This window comes from Mustela nivalis (genome assembly GCF_964662115.1).
Source record: "Mustela nivalis genome assembly, chromosome: 9".
NCBI classification, from domain to species: Eukaryota; Metazoa; Chordata; class Mammalia; order Carnivora; family Mustelidae; genus Mustela; species Mustela nivalis.
Genome location: NC_139028.1, coordinates 57,522,751 through 57,535,565, shown reverse-complemented (window position 1 = coordinate 57,535,565; position 12,815 = coordinate 57,522,751).

Sequence of the window (12,815 nt, the reverse complement as noted above, 5' to 3'; positions counted from 1 at the left end):
CTTTCAATGCAAATGCTGTAGGCAGTGAACAAAGGGAAATTATTCAAGTGTGCCAGACACTGATCTGGACACTTGGTTTGAATTACTACATTTCGTATTCACAAAAGAGTTACTGAATGTGTATCTCTATCCCCATTTTATAGATGGGGAAACAGCCTCAAGGAAGATAAACTGTTCACATTAGTGAGAATTAATTTCATGTTCTTGGAGATAGGACAAGTCATGGAAAACACAAAGTGCTGGAGTCTTGGGGAGAGATTAAAAATAATAATAATATATATATATATATATCTACACTATATATATATATAAACTACTAAGCATTTGGAATGTTACTGAGCATCCTACTGAGCATCCTATTATATTATATATATAATATTATATATATAATAATATATATATTATATATATATATAACCTATTATAATAGGATGCTCAGTAACATTCCAAATGCTTAGTAGTTTATATATATATAAACTATATATATATAACTACATTTGGAATGTTACTGAGCATCCTACTGAGCATCCTATTATATATTATAATAGGATGCTCAGTAACATTCCAAATGCTTAGTAGTTTATATATATATATATATATATATATATATATATATATATAGTGTAGATATATATATATATATAATTATTATTATTTTTAATCTCTCCCCAAGACTCCAGCACTTTGAGTTTTCCATGACTTGTCCTATCTCCCTCAAGAATGCGAAATTAATTCTCTTTTAGTAGCATTTGGAATGAAAGTGAGGTGAAGTCTCTGGTCCCATGGCCGCAGGCTGCTCTGAGGCAGGTGAGCACAGAGTTTAAAAGCAGGATTGCTGGAGCCAGCCTGCCTTGGTTTGAATCCCGCCTCTACTACTACCTACCCATGTGACCCTGGGCAAATTGCTTAACTTTTTTGAGATTCAGTTTACCCATTTGTAAAGTGGGGATGATAATGATAGCATTTACCTTCCAAGGATATTCTGAGGATTAAATGAGGTAACATATGTGATGTTAGTCATCCTCCGGCATTTAGGAAGTCCAACAGTGTGAATGGACTATTGTTTTTCAATGCTTTCATCAAAAACAAAGGAAAAGATAGTTGCAAGTTAAATAATATGTCTCCTTGTCAGACACAGACAAATGAATGCATTGTTTATTGTAAACAAAACAAAACACAACACTTTATTGACATGACATGAAAGCTACTGTTTGTTGAATGACAGAAAAGCTACCAGTGAGGTAGCATTCACTCTACAGGGCACCATGCCAAGGTTGGCTGCACCACCTTGGTGACCCTCACAAGACCACTAGGAGGTAGGGTTCTTTTAAACTTTTTTTTTTTTTTTTTTTTTAATATATACTGTTCATTTTACACTGAGTAAAATAAGGGTCAGAGAATTAATACGGCTTGACTGTGGTCACAAACTATGTGTACGAGCCAGGATCCAAACCCAAATTTGTCTTGTGTCAAAACTTGTGTCCACATCCTCATACTGGGCTTCCCCCACAGGTCCACTTCTTCTTCCTCCAGAGACTTTGTCAGCTGCTGCATTTTCCTGACTATGAATAATGCCCTCTAACAACCAAAGGCAGGAGAAGAGGGAGCTAATTTATTCTTCATTATTCCAGAGGAGGGCACAGAGAACACAGCATAAAAGCAAGGAACTTTGGTCCGACATTAGAAAAGATCTTTAGTGATAATGAGGCACCTGTGGAAGAAGGGAATCATCACTGGATTTCGGAGCCAGAGAGGTGTTGAATTTCCTCTGCATTTCTTACCAGCTAGGGCAACAAATAAACACGCATTCTCCAATCCTCAGTTTTCTCATCTGCATAGCTAATATAAGAATTCTTAATTCAACTGGTTGTTTGGAGAATAAGATTAGATTATAGACACAAAATGTTGAGAGTGGACTGTTTGCTCCTTCCATTTACCCAACCTTTTAAGCAATTAGAGCTGTTCAATAATGCAGTGGAAGTATTTATCCCTTTCCCCATTCCCCACCACTGGAAGTACACACGCAGTGGAGTGGCAAATGATAGGACCCTGTACTGCCAACCCAAACCTCACCATACAGAAGAACTTCAAGGATCCTCCAGACCTAAGCTGCTATGGAATTAGGAAGGACAGATAATGTGGTAGATGATTAAAAAAAGATTCAAGATAACCTCAACAATTTGAGCAGGGAGTTAAAGTTAAGGCAATGAAATTGAACAGGGTAAGTATCAAAAAATATTCGCATTTAAATTAGAAATAAACAAGAGCAATAACAACATATCTTGCTTGCAGAGAATGGCAGAGATATGATTTGGCCATGGTGCAAATGAAAACATGCAAGGTTTTTTTCCTTTTGTTTTGTTTTGTTTTGTTTTATCAATCACCAGCTTAAAATGTGACTTGATTTCTAAAACAAATCTAAATTCCATTTTTAGAGATTCCAGATCTAGGCCAGGGAACTAATTGTCCCACTATATTGTGCATACCTTACTGGGGGGAAATTTACTTCTGAAGTCAGCATATAAGTGAAAAATTTCATATTATCAAAACTAACTTTGAAAAATCCTTATTTTACATGAACTTTTTCAGTATACATGATTTAGGGTATACAACCCTGTTTGGTAGCGCTTATGCACAACAGAATTTAAGTCCTGCAGGGCTAAATTCTGCCCACAATAAAAGTCCAACCATTTTATCTTTTAAAAATTAAGCAAATTTCTAATAGTGAATGGGCACTGAAGAATTGTGAAGTGTTCCTTCTTGTCTTCAAGGTTTACTTAATTTAAAAAAAATCATTAAGTTTTTATAACTTATAGATTGAATACAGATTAAATGAGATGATATATAACAGTCTTAACTGAGCATTAAATTTTAAGAGGAAAATTGAGAAATCAAAGATTGGTGACCAGAGACTGGAGACTGAGCCATAAAGCAGGATTCAGTAAACTATGGTCTTGGGCAAAAGGTGGGACAGCAGCCTGTGTTGTTACACCTGAAGTGAAGAAGTTTTTTTGTTGTTGTTTGTTTGTTTGTTTTAAGATTATTAAAAGGTTGTAAAAAAGAAAAAGAAAAAAAAAAGAAGAGGAAGAACAATATGTATCAGAGACCATTTGTGGTCTGCAAAGTCTAACATATTTACTCTCTGGCCTTTTACAGAAAAAAATTTGCTGATCCTGGCCATAGAATGTGTCACTGGAGATTCCCCACACCCAAGGAGAAGATCCATCTCCTATCCCTGAGTTTACGACCACACTCCCTCACAAGCCCCTTCTCCACTGTCAGCTTCTCCAGTAGCTCCACAGTTACCTTGAAATACTAAATGGTCTGTAGTTCTTCACCCCATGCATACTATTTCATTCCTCTGGGTATTTGCTGGCTCTGTTCCCCTATAAAATTCTTCTCCTCTGTACTCAAGAGTACACAGGCAGACTGCTTTCTTCTTAATCAACTCTAATTAAATGCATCTGTTCCTTCATGGCCTGTCCTAGAATCTAGAGTCTTAGATGGTAAACTCCTATAAAAATAACTCAGATTATTCATCTGTGTCTTCAGCACCTAACACTGTCCCTTAAACCTGGTAGGCTCTCAGTCAATATTTTCTAAACAGAGATAAATATGTTTAAATATTAACAGAGCTGTCGGTGCAAGAAGGAGTGGACTCTGCTTTGGGGAGACTTCACAAAGCAAAGAACAGGGAGGAAAAATTACAGTTAGGAAGGAAGTAACTTGTCCAAATTCCCACTGAGATCAGAATAGACAAAGGAGTGGATTTTATCCTCAAGAAGACCTGACTTTGAACCCTGACAACATGTCTGGATTCTGAGCTGAGACTTCAAAGCAAGAGACTTGCCTTTAGAACCAGTTTTCTTAAGTGTAGCCTGGAGATTTTAACCAGGAAGCGACAGGAAGATTAAGACCATGTGAATTAGAAAAGCCGACATGATGTCTTGCCCGTAGTAGGTAATCGGTTCCTTTTTAGCCCTTCTTAATTCCTCATACCATCAGGTTTCTCCCTAATGCCACCTCTCTCCCTACAGCACCTGAAAAAAAGAAACCCATGTGAATTTCCAACGTAAGTGCTCCAAACATTTCATCAAAGTTTCCCCTGACTTCATATACCACCCCTAGAAGATAAACACTAGGGTTCTGTCAACAAAGGCAGGCTATGCATCCAGAGAAGACAGTTCATAGTAATTTTGTCAGCAAAATTGTAACAATAAAGGCCCAAACAACACTTCATCTCCCTGTCAGTTGTCTTGAAAGGGCAGATTACTTTTTCCTCAATCTTGGCACATCCAATTAAGGTAGACTTACAAGCCAGGCAGGTGTAAAGTGCAAGCCAGCACTTGTTCACATTAGCAATTATCAATGGAAAACTCCGTGAATGCGAAGGCTTGGCCCCTCTGTTGCCTGGCAACCATCAGCCTGCAGAGGCAGGGCGGACAATGACATGAAAGCTTGACATCTTTGACCTGAAAAAAGATGGTTTCTCTTTCTCCATTTTTTCCCATTTATTCTTTGTGTTTGTCATTGCAAGTTCCCAAATCAAACACTTTGTATCACCCGCCTGGCATTTGGGAATCTACCCAAGATTTAAACTGGCAATTATACATCTCTGATGAATATGTTTTGAACACCTCGTATGTGCCAGGCACTGCGTAAGGAAAGCAAGTTTCAATCTAGAAAAGTAAACTCACTTTCCTTTCCTTCCTTCCTTTTTTTTTTTTTCTTTCCTTTTCACATATATTTATTCAACAAAACAACATTGAGGGACTTGTGTGTGCCAAGCACTGTGCTTGACACAGCTGAGGCAGAGACTAATGTGGGGAATGAAGACAAAAGGAAAACATTAAATTTCCATACTATTAACAGACCATTGACAATTTCTCGAAACAGGCAGAGTGACCTTCCTCTGGGAATTCAGCTGGCCTCATGTTGACGCATTTTGCTAAGAGCTAAAGGCAATCTTAGCCAGAACCCCCAGGATCCTGTAAGTCTACTTTAACACATAAAAATTCCTTTGGAAACTTCCTTTATCTCTACCCCCCACCCCAAGATACCAACCCACTCCAAACATGTGGCCCGTTGATATACATCTGAACGGTCTCTTGACTAATGTTGTACTAGACAGTAATAAATGAACTTTTCCTAACAATAGCTAGCCCCCTCAAGGTTCCAGGAAACCTTCCTTCCAAATTCCTCAGAGACTTTTGTGGTTCCTAACACCCTCCCAACTTGAAAGTATTTAATCAGTCACCCATCACAATCCCAGGGCAGCTCTTTCTGCTCACAGGACCTGTCCCCATATATTAGTAAAACCACCTTTTTGCACTGAAGTCATCTCAAGAATTTCTTGGCTCCAAACCCCAACGTTTCCATATCAGAGATGACTGAGAATTAGTCTGTCCCCTAAGGAAGTTCTCAGTTACATTGATAAGGCATAAGAACACAAGAACCATAGGTAAAGGCAAATGTGTCCTATAAGAAAGGTCAAAAATGATGTCTTACAAGAATGTTATAAGCACACACACACACACACACAACAAAAGAAAATGCTTCAGAGATTTGAAAAGATAGAATGTCAAAATAAAAATGCCATGTATTACCCTTATAATTCATATTGCTAATTCATTTTTTAACCTACTCATTCATTTATTCACACACATATTTTTGGATGATGTAGGGTAGAAGAAGCCCAATGGAGAATAATAAGTTTGGAAAAGAGGACAAGAAACAGAAAGAGAAAGGATGGGTAAAAACAGGCTAGGGAGGAATTCGTATTTATAAAGCCCCAGGTACAGGCCAGACAGCGTGTCTGGTTGAGTTTGACTTCCATAAAACTTAGACAGTTTTATCCATCTTCTTGTTCTTCTTTCTCCTCTTCATCTTATTAATATTGTTGTTGTTGTTGATTCCTTTTCACAGATTATCAGATGAGGAAATTTGTCTCAGGAAGCCTAACTCTCTTGGAATCATAATGTCTATATTTAATCAAATGTCTGACTTCAAAATCTGTGCTCTTGTTACTCTGCCGTGAGGAAGAGAGAAGATGCAAATTTATGAAAGGCAGACAGAAAGAAATGCATCATAAGCATGGCACTTGAGGAAGAGATGATAATAATTGGTGGCACTCAGGGATATTGATTTCCTTTGGAAGGCCCTGATTTTGGAATATTTAACCTTTAATTTAGCAGAGACTCTGTCAACCAAAAACACCAATTGCCTCTTGACATTGTTTTTAGTTCCATGATAATCCCTGCAAAAAGAGCTTTCAAAGAGGCTTAAAAATAAAAGGAAATGTAAAATCAGTGAAAGGAAAATAATGATTTTTAAAATGGGTTATATAGTGCAGTTAGGTAGTGCACTGAAGCCACTCGCAGGCACCCTGAGGGGGAGGCGAGGCAGGAACTGGTCAGGTGCTTGTTTTATGGGTGAGAAAACAAGACCCAAGGATGCAATGAGACTTATCTAAGCTCACCCATGTCTTACTTCATGAAAACCACCAGGCACTTTCCTTTCCATGAGTATTTGTAGAGGGGGATTTACCAGTAACTTTTAATTTAAGAAAACATAGTTGTGCATTATTGTCAATGAATAATTTAAGCCCAGAATTAGCATTCTAAGATCTTACTGCTCAAAGTGTGATCCACAGACTGGCAGACCAGCATCACCCAAAAGACTGGTAGAAATGCAGACTCCCAGAATCTGTATTTTAACAAGATCTCCAGGTGATCTGTATGCACATTAAAATTTGAGAAGCCCCAAAAAGAAAAGGCATATGTGATTAAAAAAAAAAAAAAAATAGATGGCTTTGGGGCTAAGTTCACCTGGGTTTAATCTCAAGAAAAGTTTCTGAGCCATGGGTATGATTTGGATGGTGAAGGAAAAGCATTCGAAAAGAAACAGCGGCTTGGATGTAAGTGGACTTGGACGTTCAGGGGGATGGCACATGGCTTCACAATCTTCCCAAAATGTGAAGATGAGCTAGAAATAGGACTTAGGCGCCTACATGAATATTCAACGGTTATTCTCTGGTCACTGGGAAACAATGCATGGCTAATACCACAACCACAGCAAAAATAATTCTTTTTGTATACTATTTTGGAGATTAACTATATCTGACACATAGCTACTCAATAAATATTTGCTGATTGACTAAATCAGCCTAAAACATTTTCAAGCCCACTGACTAAATCAGCCTAGAACATTTTCAGGCCCATCATTTCATGGGGTAGTTCCAACACTTCTGAGAGGTAAAAAGAACAAGGATTATTTTTTACATTTTATTACTGTCTTCCTCCATTTCATAGAAAACCAAAGGTAGGAAAAACTGATTTGCGTAGAGTGATACCATGAGTAAATTTCTAGATCCAGACCTCACTTTCAAGTCTTACAATCCAAAGCATATCCTCTTTTTTCTCTTTTTTAAAATTTGACAGAGAGATCACAAATAGGCAGAGAGGCAGGCAGAAAGAGAGGAAGGAAAGCAGGCTCTCCGCTGAGCAGAGAGCCCAACGCGGCGCTCCATCCCAGGCCCCTGGGATCATGACCTGAGCCAAAGGCAGAGGCTTTAACCCACTGAGCCATCCAGGCATCCCAAGCATGTCCTATTTTAAGCCGATTAAGGCCTCAAGTCTTTGGCTTCATACTTTTGCCAGTTCACACCAGAGATTTCATAGTGAGAATGAACTATATACAGAAAATGAAGAAATAAAATGATGCCCTCGTGTGTCATGATTACCAGTCCTTTCCTTTGCAGAACTAAACTGTATGAATTTCTCTAACACCAATCCTGTATCTCTCAAAGGTGGAAGAGTAGTCTCTTCTGCTAATTGGAGCTAATGAGCTTTCTTTGGTCCACCTTCCTCTGCCATATGGTGGGACTGTGCCTCCAGATAATTCAAGAACCAGTCTCTTTTCCCCATGTCTAATTGATGGTTACTGTATTGGGTTTCCACTCAGATAGAATGGCATAGATTACATTTGTGGGAATGAAAACAATTCAACCTACAGAAAGACTTACCAAGAAAGGGGAGAAATTAGGAAAGCAAACAACTTACTAACCAAGGATTTAATAGATTTCATATAAGGCTGTCATTTTTCTAAGCCAATTTCAGATTACTGATGACTGAAGTTACTTCTTTTAAGTTAACTAATATATGCAAAGAAAGAATTCCTAAGATGAGAAAAAGTTGTTCTAGAAGTCTGTGTGATGTGATAAATGACTCTGAACTTGAGAATCAATCTGAAACAAATGTCACTTTTGACATGCTTAGCATCACCATTCCCTGCTAACTGACTAGTTAACGTTTACCCAACACTTATGAAGTACCACGGAAAGTGTCAAGTAAATCCATGCAGATTATTTCATTTAATCTTCATCACTACCCTGTCATTATCCCGACTTTGTAAATGAAGATGTAGGTCATAAGTCCAAAGGTTTCAGAACTTCTTCTCGGTTACACAGTTGAAAAGAGGGAGTGCATAATTTCAAGACTTTGGTGACTTCAATCCAGTTATTTAACCTCTGAAAGACATACTTTCCTCCAGATAAAAACAGGAAAATAACACATGCAAAGATCAGTAGCTAATGCATAAAAATGTGCTACAAGAGTGTATGGTATACAGTAGGTACTCAAAAAATATTAAGATTTTCCTTCTCCTCCTCTTGAGAAGTCTTACTAGGGGAAAATATATATGTATATATGGACATACATATTTATACACACATTTTATTTGAAATGAACATTAGTATTTGCACTCTCTTGCGCGTGCGTGCTCTCTCTCTCATATATATATGTACATGCACACACACATATATGTAAAGCTGTCATTGAACATTAGCTCTGTAAGGTTTGCAATGGTTTTGATTACAAGCAATATCATTTTTAGTGGAGCTAGTTAACAGTGTTTTGAGTTCCCAGACCAGCTTTGTAGTCAGTTCTGATGGGACCATGGGCTATTATAGAACAGGAACTCTTCCTTTTTGTTTTGTTCTCCTTGTTCCTGGAGTGGGCATTAATAATGGCTTAGTGCTTAAAAGGCTCTGTGGTCCACATGCTTGTTAAGTCACACTAAAAATACTATGGACAGGCTTGACAAAACAACTTTGATTTGGAGTATCTCTGATGTTTACTCCTTGCTCTAGATTTGGGTAATCTGTGGCAAAGATTTCAGCTTCTTCATGACTCTTTCCTCTTTAATTTACTTCACTTTTGGAGAGAGAAGTAACACAAACGAGCCACTGCCTGGGTGTTTTCACATTCAGGATTAAGGAACATTACCTACTTTTCAACTTAGCTGAGAGAAGTGAGGAAGATAAACACTCTTGTGTGCCTGACTCATTGTAGGTGGTAACAAGTTCTTCACTTCTGCCTTCAAAGGTCTTAAGTCGCAAGAGGGTCATGAACCAGCTCCTTCTTTGCTTCCAGAAAGGTTTGCCAAATGATCATTTCAAATGAAACATGTATGTAAATGATTTTCTTGAGAATGTCTGTTCTGCCTGGCAAATGAGGAGTCCAGAGATCACTTTCTATTTGAAGAAAATAGCTGATAGATGAGAGGGTGGCTAGCTCAGTGTCAGAAAGTTCATGGAAGAACCTCACGAGGACCAGAGTTAATAAACAGAATTTAGGAGATTAGAAGCATTAAGTCTGGAGAAGAGGTATCAGGGATTTGTTCCTAGTCATTAAAAAGTGGGGGGGGGGGGGCAGTTATTTTAAGAAAAAGCCTAAATTCGGAATGCAGATCATTACAGTGGACAAAAGTAAAGACAATGAGCCAATGAAGCATGGTTACAGTGAAAGAGGCAAAGTGAAAGCCACCCTGAGTAATGTGATTATCCCCCAACATAGCTTAATAAGAAAAGCCAAAGGCCAAGTGCCCCTGAAATGCAATGTGACCTACTAGAAAAATAGCTCTCATCATGGAATTTTAAGATTTTGTTGATATCAAAAGATGTGATGTCACTAAGTACTCTGTAACACATTCCTGAAGTAGCTATCACTATTTCTGTATTTGATATGGCAAGCCTTACAGTTAGCAAGTAGTCTAGCCTACACGGGCAGAACAGATTTTCTGATTCTAAAACCTGTATGACCTTCACTGTGTGACAAGAATCTCCTCAGAAATTTGTATAAGATAATGAATAAGGAAAGAAATGGTATTGTGTCTAGCACATACTGGCATTTAATAAATGTTTGTTGACTCTGAGGCCAAAATGATAAAGAACCATCCGTCTTGCATTATATATCACATATAATTAACTTTAAAGTGGCATACAGATGGTTTGGCAGACATACTATATGAACGAAAAGTGGTCACCATGAGAGATTGGACATGCTTCCTAAAGATGCCCCTCTGTTTGAGTTATTTCTAAGCTCTCCCTGGTGAATTATAATTAGAGTTTGAAGCACAGACCATTTGATTACTTACATCAGAGAAAAAAAAATTTTTTTTGGAAGAAGTCTTATAAGTTTGAAATTGCCATTTTGAGAATTAAAGTGAGTAACTTAGGGGTGGTCAGTGGAATGGATGGGAGGGCCATAGAAGCAGAACCCATACTGGAAGGGCTGGGAGACCACCCCACAGTCACTAAGGATGTGGTTTACCATATTAGAGTTCTCAAAATCAAAAAGTTTTCATTTTTAGGGGTGCCTGGGTGGCTCAGTTAGGCATCTGGCTCTTGATTTCAATCAGGTAATGATCTCATGGTTGTGACCCTGAGCCCCTCACCTGGCTCCACACTGGGAATGGAGCCTACTTGAGATTCTCTCTCTCCCTATCTGTCCCTCCCTCACCTGTTCTTTCTCTTTCTCTCTTAAATAAAGAAATATATATTTTTAAAGTTTCTACTCTTAAAAAGACACTGAATGCCATTTGTACAGCACACACACACACACACACACACACACACACAGAAGCAAGCTTGGACTTGTGCCTCATGAAGAGGTGGGAGGCACAGCCCTTCCCTACTACCTCCACACCGAGCTGTGCGAGCTTATTTCCCCTCTGAGTCAATTACTGTTGAGAGCAATAGCAATTTCTTCCCTGTTGCATTTTTGTGAATGTTAAATGAGGTGATGTATAGGAAATCACTCCCAACACAGTGCCTGCATGGTAACAATTCAAATACTGTCCATGCCAACTTTCTTCTTGGGTTCTCTCTTTTTTACTTATAAAAACGATGATTCTAAGTTTCTGACAGATGTCACACCCTTTCCACCACCCCACTTCTTCTTGTGATGGGATTCAGTCATCATTTTGGGACATAATTTAACTTTAAAAGTAAGATATGGTGAGCACTTCAGACCCAGCTAAAGTTATTTAATCAGAAAAAGGTCATGTTAACATATAAATATTGAGAAGAATGATAATTAGGCAGGGAAAACAGCAAAACACATTAAAAAAGGCATGGAACAATTTTTAAATGTTAACATCCCAATTTAGTAATGTTTACACTACACTTAATAGTTTTATTTAAAGCCAGATTTCTGGTGTAAAAAAAAAAAGGAGGGGATTAACTTAGGAGCAATTCCAGAAACACACATACATCCTCATTATCAGATATACATATACACAAATGAGTAAATGTTATTTGGGGATGCAGCTATCGCTAATAATTCTCACACTCCTCAGAACCATTTACACAATAAGCTTCCACCCAGTCAACAAACAAACAAACAAACAAAAAAAAACCCCAAAACCCAGCACTGAGAAGAAAACAGGACACCATCATAGGCTATGTTTCATTCTTCAGTTGGCAAATCTCAGAGATTCAGCAATCTGGTCTAGATGTTTATACAAAGCCCCTCAGTGTGAGAAAGAAATCTTTGAAAAACAATTCCAAAGCACAGGCTTTGCAATCCATGGATCAGGCTTTGAATATATCATTTGTTGGTTATGCAAGTGATTTAACCATTCCAAGCCTCTGTTTTCTTATCTGTAAAATGGGAATAGAATTAGCATGTGTATTATAAGGTTGCTCGAATACACAAAGCCACAACTATAGCATGTGGCACATAATCATTAATTACCAATGATATTCCCCTGCTCCTTTTCCCTTTCGGAAATGCCAGAAAACACTTGTTTCATCTTTTACATTGACTCATTCTTTTAAGCATCTGGGATTAATGAAAAATATTCATGCTTAATGTTACCTGATTTTTTAAAAAAATATTTTATTTATTTATTTGAAAGAGAAAAAGAGTGTGTGAGAGAGGGCATGAGTAGGGTGAGGGGCAGAGGGAGAAGCCGACTCTCTACTGAGCAGGGAGCCTGAAGTCAGGGCTTGATCCTCCGGGATTATGACCTTAGCCGAAGGCAGATGCTCAACCAACTGAGCCACCAGGCGCTCCTATGTCACATGACTTTTATATAACACATTTTTTAGTGTGGAAAACACTTCCACAACCATTACCTAAATTGGTCGTCACCCAGACTCTGTGGGTAAATTAAATGTAGTTGCTCATACCAATTAGGCAGATAAACTAATGAAGATGGGGCACGGATTAGAAGCGATCCATAACTAAACCCAAAGTTTTCCACTTCTCAGAAACATGGTGCTACTTCTGCTTCTAACTGTGACAGACGAATTAGCACTAAACTTGTCCTCCCACTGAAAAATACAAACTGGACAGAATATGCAAAGGTACTGTTTCCAGACACTGGGCAATAGGCAATATGAGACTGTGGCCTTTGAGAGATAAGCCAAACAGGTGCTCTAGCTTTCTGCTTAGGTGCCTTTTCTGGATTGCAGCACAATGAGTTGGAACCCAAAAGACGATCTGGCCAAGGAGGCAAAGACCAGATTTGGG